This window comes from Sphaeramia orbicularis, chromosome 14, assembly GCF_902148855.1.
Source record: "Sphaeramia orbicularis chromosome 14, fSphaOr1.1, whole genome shotgun sequence".
Classification (NCBI taxonomy): domain Eukaryota; kingdom Metazoa; phylum Chordata; class Actinopteri; order Kurtiformes; family Apogonidae; genus Sphaeramia; species Sphaeramia orbicularis.
The window spans coordinates 53,235,273-53,251,133 of record NC_043970.1 but is presented as its reverse complement, the minus strand read 5'-3'; the positions used below and the strand labels follow the sequence as shown (position 1 = coordinate 53,251,133).

General features: G+C 39.6%; 1 long non-coding RNA gene across 1 annotated transcript; it reads left to right on the top strand.

Moving 5' to 3' along the window:
* Positions 1-4,323: 4,323 nt before the first annotated feature.
* Positions 4,324-10,854, top strand: LOC115433559 (uncharacterized). The gene is made up of 4 exons (XR_003937381.1): positions 4,324-4,457; positions 7,900-7,904; positions 10,045-10,055; positions 10,844-10,854. It is a non-coding gene; the product is annotated as an uncharacterized LOC115433559 (long non-coding RNA).
* The last annotated feature ends 5,007 nt before the right edge of the window (positions 10,855-15,861 follow it).

Below are 15,861 nucleotides of genomic sequence, written 5' to 3'. Positions count from 1 at the left end.
AAAAAGCCTTCACATGATCTCTGTTTGACTTCAGGTCCAGTTTTCTTTGGTACAAATGTCCTTCAGATGCATTTTGAACCTGCTGAGGTCATTTCATTACCTGCACCGTCACACTTCCACTCACAGAAGTTAAATTCTACTGCGGTTTTTTTTCACACCAGTGTCTGAGCTTCTGCTTGACTAAAGTATATTTTCCACCTCTGCATATTAATAAGAATATGAATAAGAAAACATCTGAATAGAAGCAGCGGCCGCCTGCTGAGAATCCTTCACAGAAACACAAGAGAAAGAATTTTTTTATTGTTTTGAGGGCGAGAAGGAAAATGACGTCCTGTACACATGTTGGATCTGTGAATGAAGTGAGTTTCTATTTGTGGAAATTTGATTTAATATCCAGTAGAAATGTGGCCATGGAGGGGAGTTGAAAAGCAGCTCAGTGCTATGAACAGCTTATGCAGAACATGAGATGTTCTGTATCAGGGCTGTCAAACTCCTGTTGGTTCAGTTCCACATACAGCCCAGTATGAGCTGCAGAGGACCAGTAAAATAATAACATAATAATACATAAATAATATCAATTCCAAAATTTGTATGTCTAATTTCTATGTTTTAGAGTGAAAAAAGTAAGATTATATTATCCAAAATTTCTACATCTACAAACTATCTTTTGCAAAAATATGGAAGAGCATGAACCATGACCAAAATGAAATTTATTAAGAAAAAAAGTGCAATTTTAACAATTTATGTCATTATTTGGCCTCAGCTTCTCATTTTTACATGTTCATTACAATGTACAGATCACAGTGAATCTACAAATGCACAAAACATTTAATAACAGACAGAATATTGGTACAATTACAAGACATTTCAGGTTGTTCATATTTGTTCAGGTTTTTCACATTTTTTGTAAAAGGCTAGTCTGTAAATGTAACATTTTTTGTGCCATTTTACTTTTTTTTTTTTTTTTTACACTAAACATAGAGAAAAATATGTGGTTTTCATTATTTATACTTTATATGATAGTATTTGACTGGTCTGACCCACTTTAGATGGAATTGAACTGAATTTATTTGACAGCCTTGATGTAATATCTCATGTAATTTTTGTATTTCACTAATTCATCCTGTGGGCCGGTTTTGGCCCCCGGGCCACATGTTTGACACTCCTGTTCTATATGTTTCACTGCGTTGTCCCCGACAGATAGATAGATGGATAGATGGATGGATGGATAGATAGATAGATAGATAGATAGATAGATAGATAGATAGATAGATAGATAGATAGATAGATAGATAGATAGATAGATAGATAGATAGATAGATAGATAGATAGATAGATAGATAGATAGATAGATAGACAGACTAGAAGCAGACCTCCGCCAAGGCAGATCAGTGCCCCCCCCCCCACCACCACCATGTCTGTCTGTCTGTTTGTGTGCAAGATAACTCAAAAAGTTATGGACGGATTTGGATGAAAATTTTCAGGAAATGTTGATACTGGCACAAGGAACAACTGATTACATTTTGGTGGTGATCGGGGGGGCACTGATCTGCCTTGGCGGAGGTCTGTGCTCTCTTTTCTAAAACAAGAACTCATCGAGAAGTTTCAGTTTTTTCAGGTTATTTACATTTTTTTTGTTTGAATAGTTTATACAAGTAAGTATTTTCATAAGTTACTGGGGGGTTTTGCACTAAAACAAAGACAAAAACTTGGAGTTGTCATTATTTCTAGGTTATTCTGTTATTATTTTACTGGTCCGGCCCACTGCAGATCAACTTGGGCTGAATGTGGAACCTGAAAGAAAATGAGTTTGAGAGCCCTGAATTAAGTCAAAACTGAGGTTATTATCGTTAACGAACAAATGAAATGATGAAACTAGAACTGAAAAAACATTTTCGTTAACTGAAATAAATAAAAACTAGAATTAAAAGAAAAAATGATAACTAACTGAAACTGTATTTTGTGCTTATAAAACTAACTAAAATGGGGTAAAAATTCTGGATAAATTCCCTTCGTTTTCGTTAATGTTGGACTGATATGAAATCGATTTATTTCCCCCAGCAATTTTAGCTAGTGGCACCATACGACACTTTTGGTCCGTCACTTGTGTTTCCAGTCGTCTTCTGGTCCCCCACTCTACCTGGAAACATGGAGACTAAAGCAGCAGAGTCCTGTCTGGGATTTATTGGAATACGACCACAGAGAAGAAGAGAAAGCGACCACTGAACTACAACTAAGCATTTAGAAAATAACGAAAACTAATAAGAACAGGCAAACCTGCCTGTAAAAATGAATTAAAACAAACTGAATTAGAGACAAAAAAAGTCAAAACTAAATAAAACTAAACTAGAATGAAAAATCCAAAACTATTAGAACCTTGGTCAAAACCATATTTGAGGCATTTTGGAAACAAAGATATAAAATTTAAACCAAACTCACCAAAGCAATGATATTTAACCCAATATAAAACTATAATTCTGACATCGGTTATTATTGTTTTTTATCCCAGAACATCACCAATGTCGATACTTCTGAGATTCCACACAATCTCATAAACAGTTTTCAGTGAAGCTCCTGTTTATGAAGTGGAGTAGACCCCCCCCCCCCCCCGCCGCCGCCGCCGCTGCTGTCACTCCAGTCTGAACCCATGGGTGTGGATGTGGGATGTGGACCCTCCAGCTCAGTCTGCCTCCGTTCCTCCTCCGGTGCAGATGGAGGAGGATGTGGAAAATATCTAATGAAGTCAATTTCCCGGTGAGCGGGGCGTTCTCCCGTGGAAACGAGCCAAGTGCGACGCTCTATTTTCGCTCGCGCCGCACGCAACGCCTCTGCCAGGAATAAAATGTCACTTGGGGCGACGAGCGTCACCTCACTGATCCATGAAGCTCAAGCAGACAAACCCCCAGAGGACGGGAACTTAAAATACCAGCGTTCTGGGACCCAGCGTAAGCCTGCAGGTTTCCACCAGCTCCGGGTCCGCCCCCAGCTGAGGGGAAGGTCATCATCTGAAGTCAGCTGGTGTTACGCACCGAATGTGAACGGAGTGGGCTCGAAAGAGTGACCCGAAAGAGTGACCCGAAAGAGTGACCCGAAGAGTGACCCGAAAGAGTGACCTGAAAGAGTGACCCGAAAGAGTGACCCGAAAGAGTGACCCGAAATAGTGACCTGAAAGAGTGACCCGAAAGAGTGACCCGAAAGAGTGACCTGAAAGAGTGACCCGAAATAGTGAACCGGAAAGAGTGACCCGACAGATTGACCTGAAAGAGTGACCCGAAAGAGGGACCTGACAGAGTGACCCGAAATAGTGACCTGAAAGAGTGACCCGAACGAGTGACCCCGAAAGAGTGACCTGAAAGAGTGACCCGAAATAGTGACCTGAAATAGTGACCCAGAAAGAGTGACTGAAAGAGTGACCTGAAAGAGGACCCCAGTCAAAGACGAGATGACTGGCTCAAGGCAGCCCCTAACAGATGACTGCGTATCGACCCGGTGGAGGAGGTGGAGGTGGAGGAGGAGGTGGATGTGGAGGAGGTGGAAAAGGTGGAGGAGACGGAGGAAGTGGAGGGGAGGAGGTGGAGGAGGTGGAGGAGGTGGAGGAGGTGGAGGAGGAAGAGGGGGAGGAGGTGGAGGTGGAAAAGGTGGAGGAGGGGGAGGAGGTGGAGGTGGAGGAGGTGGAGGAGGGGGAGGAGGTGGAGGAGGAGGTTGAGGAAGAGGTGGAGGAGGAGGTAGAAGAGGTGGTGGAGGAGGAGGTGGAGGCCCGGCCCAGTTTGGACTCTACTCACTGTTAGGGAGGGAATCCAGAACCAGGTCTAGTAGAGAACCGGTTCCCAGTAGTTCAGTTCTGTGGAATCCACTTACAGGTTCTGTGACATCATCACTAGGGCTGGGAACCTCAGGGTACCCACGATACGATACGATACGATACGATACGATAAGATAGAATATGATAGGACAGGATAGGATACAATACAATACGATATAATGCGATACGATACGATATGATACAATGTCATATGATATGATATGATTTGATACGATACAATACAATACAATGTGATACAATACGATACTATACAATATGATAGGATAGGATACAATACAATTACAATGCGATGTGATACGATACAACCCGATACAATATGATACGAACAATGGCATACAGTACGTTACGATACAATATGATACTATAAGATGCGGACTGTACAGATCCTGACCAGGGAAATCCCATTCTGCCTTTGTGCAGTAATCTACTCCTGGATTTCTGCCTCTGTCCACAATTACAGACTAAATGTGTCTAAAATGAACCTTTATTTGGCAACATATTATAGTAAACTATTACATGATCAAAAACAAATTAATTTTAGCCAAAAAAAAGTCTCTGTTTTGAATGTCTGGGTTCGGCAGAAGTTTGTGACGTTAAAATGGGATCATGATCCAAAACAGGTTGGAAACCACAGGTTTATGGCAGAAACCTCAGACTCCTGTTCCTTCAGGTTCCACATTCAGACCAGTTTAATCTGCAGTGGAAGCCAGTCAAATAACAGTGTAACAACTGATAAATAATGACAACTGCAAATTTTTGTCTTTGTTTTAGTGCAAAACCCCCATTAAATTATGAAAGTACTTACTTGTATGAACTATTCAAACAAAAAAATGTCAATAACTGAAAAAACTGAAATTTCTGAAGAAAAATCAGTGCAATTTTCCCAGTCTTCTGCCGTCCACTTCTCATTAGTTCATGTGCATTCTGGATCAGATCTACAGACACTACACACTGAGAACTGGAAGAACAGAGTCAAGTTGGGCGAATTTTCTTTACACACTTCAGGTTGTTCCATATTTGCTCAGGTTATTCACATTTTAGTGTTAGAGGAGAGTTGTAATGTGAATTTTTATAATTTAACCCTTTCGGCACACAGGTCACTCCAGTGGAACAGCTGTTCTACAGCTGTTCTCTTTGTATAGTCATGAATTTTTGTTCTTTTGTTGTTGTTGGTTTTTTTTAACATCATCTTTATTAAAGTTTTAAGACCACTACATCTTTTCTGACCATGAATTGGTAACATTATGTAGATCTCCTCCTGAGCATAAACCCCCCAGAATCACAAAGCCCTCCCATAGTTTTCACACAGTTTAGCAGTAAATACATGTTTCCTGTGTCAAAAATAAACGTGCTGTCCAGCTGAGTGGACATTTATGCAACTTAATGAAAATAGGTTCATAAGAATTTTTTTTTTCATTCTTATTTTTTAAACTGTATTTTTAAATTTTTTAAAAATTTATATTATTATTCTTTATTATATTATTTATTTTCAGAAGAAAATTTTTAAATCGCATGTTTTTTTTTGTTTTTTTTCATGCCTAAAGAGGAATAATAAACACTCAGGAAATATTTTTAAGTACGGTTTCTCATCATTCATGCATGAAAGGGTTTAATGTTATTTTTTGCACTTAAACAAAGACAAAAGTTTTAGAAGTGTCATTATTTACACTGGTCTACAATTTTTTATTAGAAATGATTTGCTTCAGACATTAAAGTGTGCTAAATGTTACGATATTTTAATCAGATTAAATGGAAACTAAATGACAAAAGTGCCGGTTGGCTGATGTTTTCAAGGTATATGATTAAGTGTAATTCCACATATATATTGGTTTATGTACATTTATGATAATAGTTGTATAAATCTTCCACTAAATAGAACCTGTAAGTGAATGTATTCTAATGTGCAGACAAGTGTTTGGAGTATGATCTTGTAGCTCTGACACAAATATTCCTTTGGATGTCAAACCCATTCTCTCCTTAATCTTGAGTTTCACATTTTGACCCCAGGCTGTATCTGGGAAAGTTCAGCCAACCAGCATTTATGACTGGATTTGTCTTTATCAGTGACTCTCATGTGGTAAAATTTCATTACTTTTATTCTGGAAGCATTTTCCTTGCAGACCAGTGTATTCAGCATAATGTAAGATAATTGTTTTCCCATCAAACCCAGTCGTAAATCTGCAGTCCTTCGTTTGTGTCAGTTCTTCTGCTGTTCTTATCTGACTGTAGATCAGACTGGTCTGGATGTGGAACCCACACTAAAATGACTTCCACAGCCTGGACTGTGGAATATTTACACTTTGTAAATTCATCCCAGGGGTCGGACGGAACCTTTGGGGGGACGCATTGGGGCCCGGGCCGCATGTTTGACCCCTGGTCTGTGGGGTTTGTTCCAGTGGAATCCAAAGCCTTCGCTCATATTTGACAGGACGGTGCGTTCTCATCAGTCCCCACCCGTACGCCGTCTGCAGAACAACCTCCACCGTCGTCCGATACCACGCAGGTTGTTCGAGGCGACGTACGGTTCAGTGCTGTGAGTGTTCGCTGGTGGACACATCGATGTTTAAAGCTCCTTTTCAGATTCCTGTTCATTTGACATGGCACAGTGACCTGCTGCATTTAAAGTTCAGACTGTCAGCTTGAATTTCAGGGTCTCCTCAGACGGACGCTGGCTTTGTTAAAGAGCTACAGGGTGGAGCTGCGGGTGGATTTCAGACTGTACACTTCAGTAGGATCGGAATCTGACGACGGAAGGAAACTGAGGACTTCCACTCAGGTTCCAACTGGGTTTAACTGTAAGGTTCCCTCTGCACTGTAAAAAACATCTGCAATTTAACAGAATTGTCACTGTTTATTTGACAGATTTTTCCTGTTTTTTTCAGATACAGGAAATATCAATGAAATGACAAAAACAGAATGATTTTACATGTCAAATATAAAAGAACACGAACAAACTGTAACTGTGAATAAGCATAAAATTTACATTTTTTAAGAGAATTTTTTTCTTTTTTCACAGAAAAATACAGTTAAAATACATTTGCAAATGTATCATAATTTCACAAACATTTATTTTCTATTTATGAGATTAAACTGTTAATTTAAAGTTTAATACTGTAAAGAAAAAAAAAAAAAAAAAACGAGATAAAATTCCTGACAGTTAACGGTAACAGAAGTATTTGTTCTGTCAGTTGAACCAGACTTGTTTGTTAATTGACAAATATCTTGTGTAATTACAGGAGGTTTCACAACAAAAATCTTGAATAAATGTATTTTGTGAATGTATAACATGTATAAGCACTGATAAACTGTCCAAATACAGTTTTTACCAGTGGATTGGACAACTGAGTCTCATTGAAAATTATATATATATATATATATATATATATATATATATATATATATATATATATATATAGGTAATTTGTTTTAATACATGAAAATATTCTTTATTAAACATTAAAAAGTCAAAAAAAAAAAAAAAAAAAAAGCAAAATCTCATGTAAAGTTAGGTCAAAAAACCTGTATTTAATTCTGAAAATTAGGTATTTTTATGAAATGGTTATTTCTGTTATTTTACAGTATTTTTTCAGGCACCCCTGCTGCCGGAATAATACTGTTTTTTTGGTCTTTTTTTTTTTACAAGTTTTTTTTTTTTTTTTGTTTTTTTTTTGTTACAGTGTGGGATGAATAAAGTCTCTATCTATCTATCTATCTATCTATCTATCTATCTACTCTATCTATCTATCTATCTATCTATCTATCTATCTATCATATATCTATCTATCTATCTATCTATCTATCTATCTATCTAAATCCATACAGGACCCAGTGTGATATTTGTGTCAGTTCCCAGATGATTTTTTCTTCTATTTAACCTTTCCTCAGTGATTAACACCATTTATTAGACTATTATCCTACTGCTTTTTTTTTTTTTTTTTCAGTGAAAATCATCTGCTTTTCTAGGTTTAAATGATCAGTAGATGTTCACAGACGCCTCAGAGTAAATTCAAAGGTTATTCTATTAACCATGAAAACATGATAAGCAGTATTTACACTATTATTTACAGTATTGATAGGATTAGTGGATCAACAGGTAGTAGCCCCTGCCATTTAAAATTTTTTTTTTAACTTTAGTTTTCCTCTTAACACCAGGCTTTCAGATGATTCCTTTTAGGATTATTCTGTGGATGTTGATTGGTCTAGACCACTGGTTTAACTGCGTCTGGTGTCAGGACCCACTATCACCCCGTAATGACAAGACAAGACCAAACACGATAAAAGTGAAACTTCTGAAACTTTATTAACGAAAACAAACTTTGGAGTTGATGTTTATGTCTACGTTCTTATCTTACTACTGCTATTATTTTTCCTGCCGTCCGGCCCACCTTTTAGGTCCTATTAGGGAATGTGGATCTGAACTAAATGAGGTTTTAAACACTCTGCGATCTATTAATTTTTCAAACCAAACAAAAACTTTGTGATAAATGGAAACATATTTGAGCCTCTATAATGTGAGTAATTTATCTTATTTGGATTCAATTCTTTGTTAGCTTACTGGCCAATAGGCTGTAAGCTGTTCTCGTCATGTGGCGTCTCCGGCGTCAGTTACAAAAACTTTCCATCGTCTTCTTCTCTGAAACTCCAGTTCTGACGACTTCAAACTGTACACAGTTCTGTAAGATGACGTCAACACAGTTTGTCAAATTTTTTGGATGCAGTAACTCAGTAAATCTAACTGTCTCCAGTGTAAATGTCTCCAGTCCCGCCCTGATGGGCAGATGGACCCAAACAGAATGTCAACATGTGATCAGGATCTTCTTCTGGATCTGGAACTGACGCAAATTTCACATGGGACTCTAATGGGGAAAAACATTTCAATCATCTTCTCTCTGAAACTCCAGTTCTGATTGACTTCAGACTTGGTATACAGCTTCTGTATGAGGATGTCAGCCCAAGGGATTGCCATTACTTGGATCTGGATCTGAGTCTGGATTGGTGCCACTTTGAAACTTTCCCATTCTAACCAGATAGGAACGTGGATTGATCCAATAACTCAGTATCAATGATATCAAGGTGAATTTGATATTTTTACAGATCTGATTGACTATGAGCAAACCATGGACTATTCTGTAATAGAACTAAATACACGAACCTGGGGTGAGAATAATGGATCTGGATACATTTACCTAAGCTGGAATTTGGCGATAAGATACCGGGCCATTGGTCCGATTTATTTTTTAATACTCTCATGACGTGTTGTTTTATATAGTATTTCATTTTGTAATGTATGTCTTCAAGCACTGTCTTTTTTATCTGTATCTTGTTTATTATTATCATAATTGTGTGGCCTTTGTCTGTGATGACTCAGCCCAGTGGACCATAATGTCTGGGGGAACTCGGGGTACAGATCCTGTTTACTGAGAATGAATGCGCTGACCTCTTCTCTCAGTATTTGTATGTGTTATCAGACTTTTTACTCCGTACCACGCTGGAATACTCTTCCACCGTCGCTGCTCAGACTGGACAGACATGAGGGAACGTGTCCACAAGCGTTGAATCCTCAGTCATTCATCCGACCGGGCGCTAAAAGTCTACATTCACATCCCTAATCTGTGTCGTCGTCGTACATTTAAAGCGTTAAGAGCGTGAAGCCAAACTGTTAATGTACTGACTGCGCCATTGAGCTGCCGTTCATGCATATGCATATTCACTATCCTACCCAGAATTCCCCAGCAACCCTCTCCGACCTGACTGAGGTTTCTAAAACAGCAAAAAGCTCTAATAGTCGTCGTGACAGCAGACGTCACGTTGGAGGAGAAGACCTTTGATGAGTACCAATGCTTTTTAGAGGCCTCTTTCTGTTAGCGGGGAGCGAATCACGCTTTACAAGATAAATCATCCGCTAGCAGCCGGCTTATGACTGGTGTACAACCAGATAAGGTTGCCAAGGAAAACCCTCCTGGAGAACCAATGAGCTCCCTTTGCCATACCAGCCTCCTTGATCTGTGCAAACATTAATACCTCACCCAGAAAAAAAAAAAAAAACGGAGGGAGACGGGGAAGTGGGAGGCAGGAACAAATCCCCAGGTGCTTAGTGAAACACCACTCACTGCTTCCATCCATGTGAACGAGGACAAGAGGCAGAAAATGTCACAAATGGATATTGGGCTGGAGGACGTGAGGGATGATGTATGAGTCATTGTACATTAATTCAATGAGAGAACAGCGTTTAGTCCATAAATCTAATCTGCACACATGCAGCAGCGCGCATCACTAATGTTCTTTTAATGAATGTTTGGAATGTGCAGCCATCAAAGTGCCATTACTTCTGCTGTATCTGTTGGAGGGCGGTGGCGGTGGTGGCGGGGTGGTGGCGGTGGTGGCGGCACCAGTAACAAACCTGGAACTGAACGGACCCGACTGGGAGCCATTAGGATCCATGAGTGACTTCGACGAGCTCCAGATCAATGCTCCAGGGCCGTATCTGTTACTGACATCCAATTATAGCCATGGACGTCCACTTAGCAGCGCCACTAAGTGTCTGAGTCTGTTTATTGACGAGCTGTCAAGGCTGCACACATGGAGCTATTGGCTAATAATCAGCTATCGATCGCCCACGTGGGGAGATCAGCGGCACGTTGTTAAGTTTATAAAAGGCTGAGGAGGGTCCGGATGGGAATAAAAACAGAACGTGTTTGACACTGGTTCCAAACCTTTTTGACTCCTGATTTCATTTTAATGTCACAAATTTCTGCCAACCCCAGACATTCAAAACAGACTTTTTGTTGCTAAAATGAATTTGTTTTTATCATGTAATAGTTTGCTAAACTATGTTGCAAATAAACATTAATTTTAAACACATTTACATTTTAGACAACATTAAATTATGAAAATACTTACATTTACAAACTATCCTTTAATAATAAAATGTGAATAACCTGAACAAATATGAACAACCTGAAACGTCTAAAGAAAATTCAGCCCAACTTTAACTCTTTTCTTCCTGTTCTCAGTGTTTAGTGTCTGTAGATCTGATCCAGAATGCACATGAACAAATGAGAAGTGGAGGCAGAAGGTTGGTAAAATTGCACTGATTTTTCTTGAGAAATTTCAGTTTTTTTTCAGGTTATTGACATTTTTTTTGTTTGAATAGTTTATACAAGTTAGTATTTTCATAATTTAATTGGGGGGGGGGGGTTGCACTAAAACAAAGACAAAAATTTGCAGTTGTCATTATTTATCATTAGTTATTACACTATTATTTGACTGGTTCCACTGCAGATTAAACTGGGCTGAATGTGGAACCTGAAGGAACAGGAGTTTGAGGTCCTGCCATAAAGCAGTGGTTTCCAACCTGTTTTGGCTCATGACCCCATTTTAACGTCACAAATTTCTGCCGACCCCAGACATTCAAAACAGAGACTTTTTTTTGCTAAAATTAATTTGTTTTTGATCATGTAATAGTTTGCTATACTACGTTGCAAATAAACATTAATTTTAGACACATTTAGTCTATATAATGTCTATTATTGTGGACAGAGGCAGTAAATCCAGGTGTAGATTACTGCACAAAGGGAGAATTATATTTTCCTTGGTCAGGATCTGTCCAGTCAGTCCAGCTGTGATTTACAAGGAGGACAATTAATACTGAACAGGTCTGGGTGTGATGGCCAATTTCCATAATCGATTCAGTTTCGATTCAAAAGGTTCTGAATCGATTAATCACGATTCGATTCGATCCAATATTGGTTCCGTATTAATTGATTGATTCAGATTAATTTAGTGATACCAAAGTACAATGTTGAGTTGTAACCTGATTACACTGGTCAACACAAATGTATTGTTTCAGTTTTTTGAGCTGATTTAGGATCATTTTGGTGCTGAATCCAAAAATCACATTCATTTTGCTCAATCAGGTCAACTTTCTGAACTATGCTACATATTGGCTTTTGAACATTTGTGCTTACATTTATGGGCATTTTCACATCATATGATACAAAATTCTTTCGTATTTCTTGCAATAAACGAGTTCTGAAGATTTTGACTTTTGCCAATTTATGATGAATGTTTTTTTAATATTACAGGTGAATGAAATGGCTTCGACTAGAAGATCTGCAAAAATAAGCCTGACGTATTCTGCTCCATCTGCGCTGAATACACCATTGTACCTAACAGGAATCAAGTCACAAGTTTCATAAAGTTTCATAAACCTATTTTGGGTGAGAACTATATAAAAAAATCAACTGATAAAGTCACAAAAATGTAATCAATTTTGTGAGAAGATCAAATTTTTCAAAATCAAATTAGCAAAAAAACCTGACCTGACTGAGAAAAACAGATGTCATTTTTGGATTTAGCGGTGCAAAATGGTCCGAATTCAGTTGAAAAAACCAGACAACTTGGAAAAAATATTTTTTTGTAACCCAGTGATATTTGAGTACCGCAGTCATGCAACACATCAATACTGGGATCAATACTGATATTAGAAAGGAAATAAATCTGACATTTCAGCAGAAGGAGCTGAACCTGCTCTGAAATAAGACACATTCCCATGTTTGTACAGCGGCTCAGAATGGACTTCTTTGTCGTCTTTATTCTGTTTTATGGCTGGTGGCTTCTACTCACTGGGGGGGGGGGGGTGTAGCGGTCGGACATTGTCGCTTTACTATTCATCCAAGTTATTATTCCAAGAACAACCAGCTTCTGCGACTCACAGGAGAACCTCTGGGCGGCCACTTCCTGCACACAGTTTGAGTTGAGGCTGGGGGGGGGGGGGGGTGTCTTCCCCACCCTTCCTCTGCGTCTTTTCTGCACCAGAGCTGTCGCAAGCCAGACCAAGACTTCCTCAGGTGTTCGCAAGACGGAGCCGGTCGCACTTCCACGTACTCCTGGTCCTGCTCTGAAAAATCGATCTCATCCGCTTTTAATCGATTACGCAAAATTAAAATGAAATCGATCCAAGACAGATTAAATGGATTTTTTTACCCAGCCTAATACTGAACAAACACGAACTGAAACTATGAATTATGAAAGAGCTGCAGCATCTGAAACTGACCACAATGAACATTTGACAGATAAACAGAAGCACAGTGCAGCAGGTTCACACTCACAGTTTGTCACTGTGGTGTCAAAAAATCAGTATTTTGATCAAAAGTATTCAATTTGTATTCAAAAGTATTTCACCTGTGTTCAAAAAGTTTTCAACCTGTATTCATTTGCATGCCTGAAGTTATTTTTGGTGTAATGTGTGGATTGTACCAGAGTAGCTGACTTCTGGCCTGGGAGACCTTCGAAAAAATGAACACGTGAAGTTGTGGAAAGTTTAAAATGGGGCGGGAAGAAAGAGCATGTGAGCTCATGGAAAGTTTCGGCGAACGTGGTGTACAGGAGAAGTACATGGGGGGAAATTTTGGACATTCTGGGAAATAATTTACATTTTCTGGGAAAAAGTTTAATATTAATATGATAAATTAATTGTAGGAATCATCTGCATATGTATATTCTCTGACCAATCCTGACAGACACCAAGAAAACCGTACCCTATCAGAGACGAGCTAAAAAAGGGGTTTCAGACGTGACTAGATTAATGCTCAAAATATGATAAAAAAAATGGGTGTGGTTTGTAGCTAAACCCAACCTACTTCTGGTAACAAAAAATGGTCTCCCGGGGCGATAAAGTCAGTTGCTTCTGCAGATGTCAACTCAGTGTTTGTTTAATGCATGAATAAATCCTTTATGCGGCTCCAGTTCTGCTCGATCTCCGACTTTGACTGTGTGTGCGTTTACTGGACGAAGCTCCGCTACGTAGATGGAAGTACAGAGACGTAAACTCAACATGCCAGAGGACAGCGACGAAGAGCGTCAAAGGGACCAAAGATGTCTCCCACCTGCGGCAGGAAATTTTTCACGACATCGTGTCTGTTATGGATTGGGATTGTCTCTGTCAACTCACCGTAGATTTTTTTATTAGTACATTTTCTTTTTATTTTTATCGATTACTGGAAATTCCAGGCGACCCCACGTGGGGTCCCGACCCCGAGGTTGAAAAACACTGGTGTATGATGTGTCCCTCAGTCGTTAACGCTGAGGCTTTCACATCGTTTAGACTTAATTAGACAGCTAATTTTGTACATCTTTGATTAGCGCTGCCTCACAAACATAATTACCTCCACATTATCTAAAGGAGGAAACGAACTGTAGTTGAAAAAGTAAAACAAATGCAGAACCGGTGACAACCAATCGAAATCCAGGTCGAGCGGAGGCCCCGGATCCTGGATCCAGACCCCGGCGTAGGGGACCAGGTCATGACCCTGGGCCTGTTTGTGCTGGAGCTGAATGAGGAGCATTAGAGGTGGCAGGCGTCCACTGCGCCTGCTCGCATCAGTGATTAATGACAGTCGTTAAGTGGTTAGAAAGTCACCTCACCTGTTGTAAAGGCTGGAATTCAGCGGCTGATTAAAATGAATGGGGTTCAGAAACACTGCAGGGACCCGGGTCCCTGGAGACGGAGCAACAAACAACAGGGTTCAGTCTGAACAACCCAGCACAATACATTTGTTATTGACCAGTGTAATTTGCAGTGAAGTGGTTCTACATCAGGGGTGTCAAACATAAGTCCCATGGACCAGAACCAGCCCGTCGAAGGGTCCAGTCTGGCCCTGCAGTGACGACACTGAAGATACTAAGGCTACGTTTACACGGCAACGCTACGATCCAATTCCGCAAAGATTTCTCCTTTGCGTTTTAAAATCATTCCGCGTTAAGACAAAGCCGCTATGATAACGATCTGCGTAACGTGAGTCCGCGAGGACGGCTGAATACGCTGTAGTGGCCATGCCAGACCAGTAGCCGGCAATGTAGAGCTGTAGTGAAACAGTGGCGGTAAAACACGCGCCTGCGCACAAACGATTTCCGGTTTACACAGCCTTTAAATGAGGAGAAGAAGAAGAAGAAAAAGAGGCGGACAACGCTATTTACAAACAACAATGGCGAGTGGTCGTACAAAGACGCAGGACTTCTTTGTCTGGACAGACGAGCTGAGCACAGTTAGCAGCACGTATGTTGTCTGAAACCGGCCATTGTTGTTGTGGTTGTTCCTTCTTTTTCTGCAGCTTTATTGTGTCATAGAGGCTGGCAAACCAGCTTGGAGGCGCATTACCGCCACCAACTGGCCTGGAGTGGGTTAACTGGTGGTTCTTGGCTGCGCGCGCATGCGGTGACGTCATATTTTACCCGGAAAGCTCCGACTCGCGTTAACACGGAGCTGGAATGCGGAGCGTATCGATAACGTTCCACCCTGGAATCAAAAGTTTCCGGATTCAGGCACTCTAGGCACCGTTTCCATGTTAACAGAAGGCTAATCCGCCATGAAATCTTCCCGGAGTCGACTGAATCCTACGCGTGTAAACGGCCCCTAAAAGTGAAGGAAGTCAAAGTCGTTTCAGTTCAGGTTCCACAGTCAGTCCAGTATGATCTGAAGTGGGTCAGACCAGTAAAATAATGACATAATAACCTATAAAGTATTTAGTTTTGGTGTTTAAAAAAAATAAATAAGAAAATAACACAAAAATGTTTACGGTTACAAACTACAAAAATGAGAATCTTAACAATGAACAACCTGAAAAATTACATTGGTCAACAACAAATTTGTTGTTTCAGTTTTTTGAGCTGATTTAGGATCATTTTGGTGCTGAATCCAAAAATCACATTCATTTTGCTCAATCAGGTCAACTTTCTGAACTATGCTACATATTGGCTTTTGAACATTTTTGCTTACATTTATGGGCATTTTCACATCATATGATACAAAATTCTTTCATATTTCTTGCAATAAACGAGTTCTGAAGATTTGACTTTTGCCAGTTTATGATGAATGTTTTTTTAATATTACAGGTGAATGAAACGGCTTCGACTAGAAGATCTGGCAAAAATAAGCCTGACGTATTCTGCTCCATCTGCGGTGAATACACCATTGTACCTAACAGGAATCAAGTCACAAGTTTCATAAAGTGTGCTTACCAATCTGATTTTGGTATTAA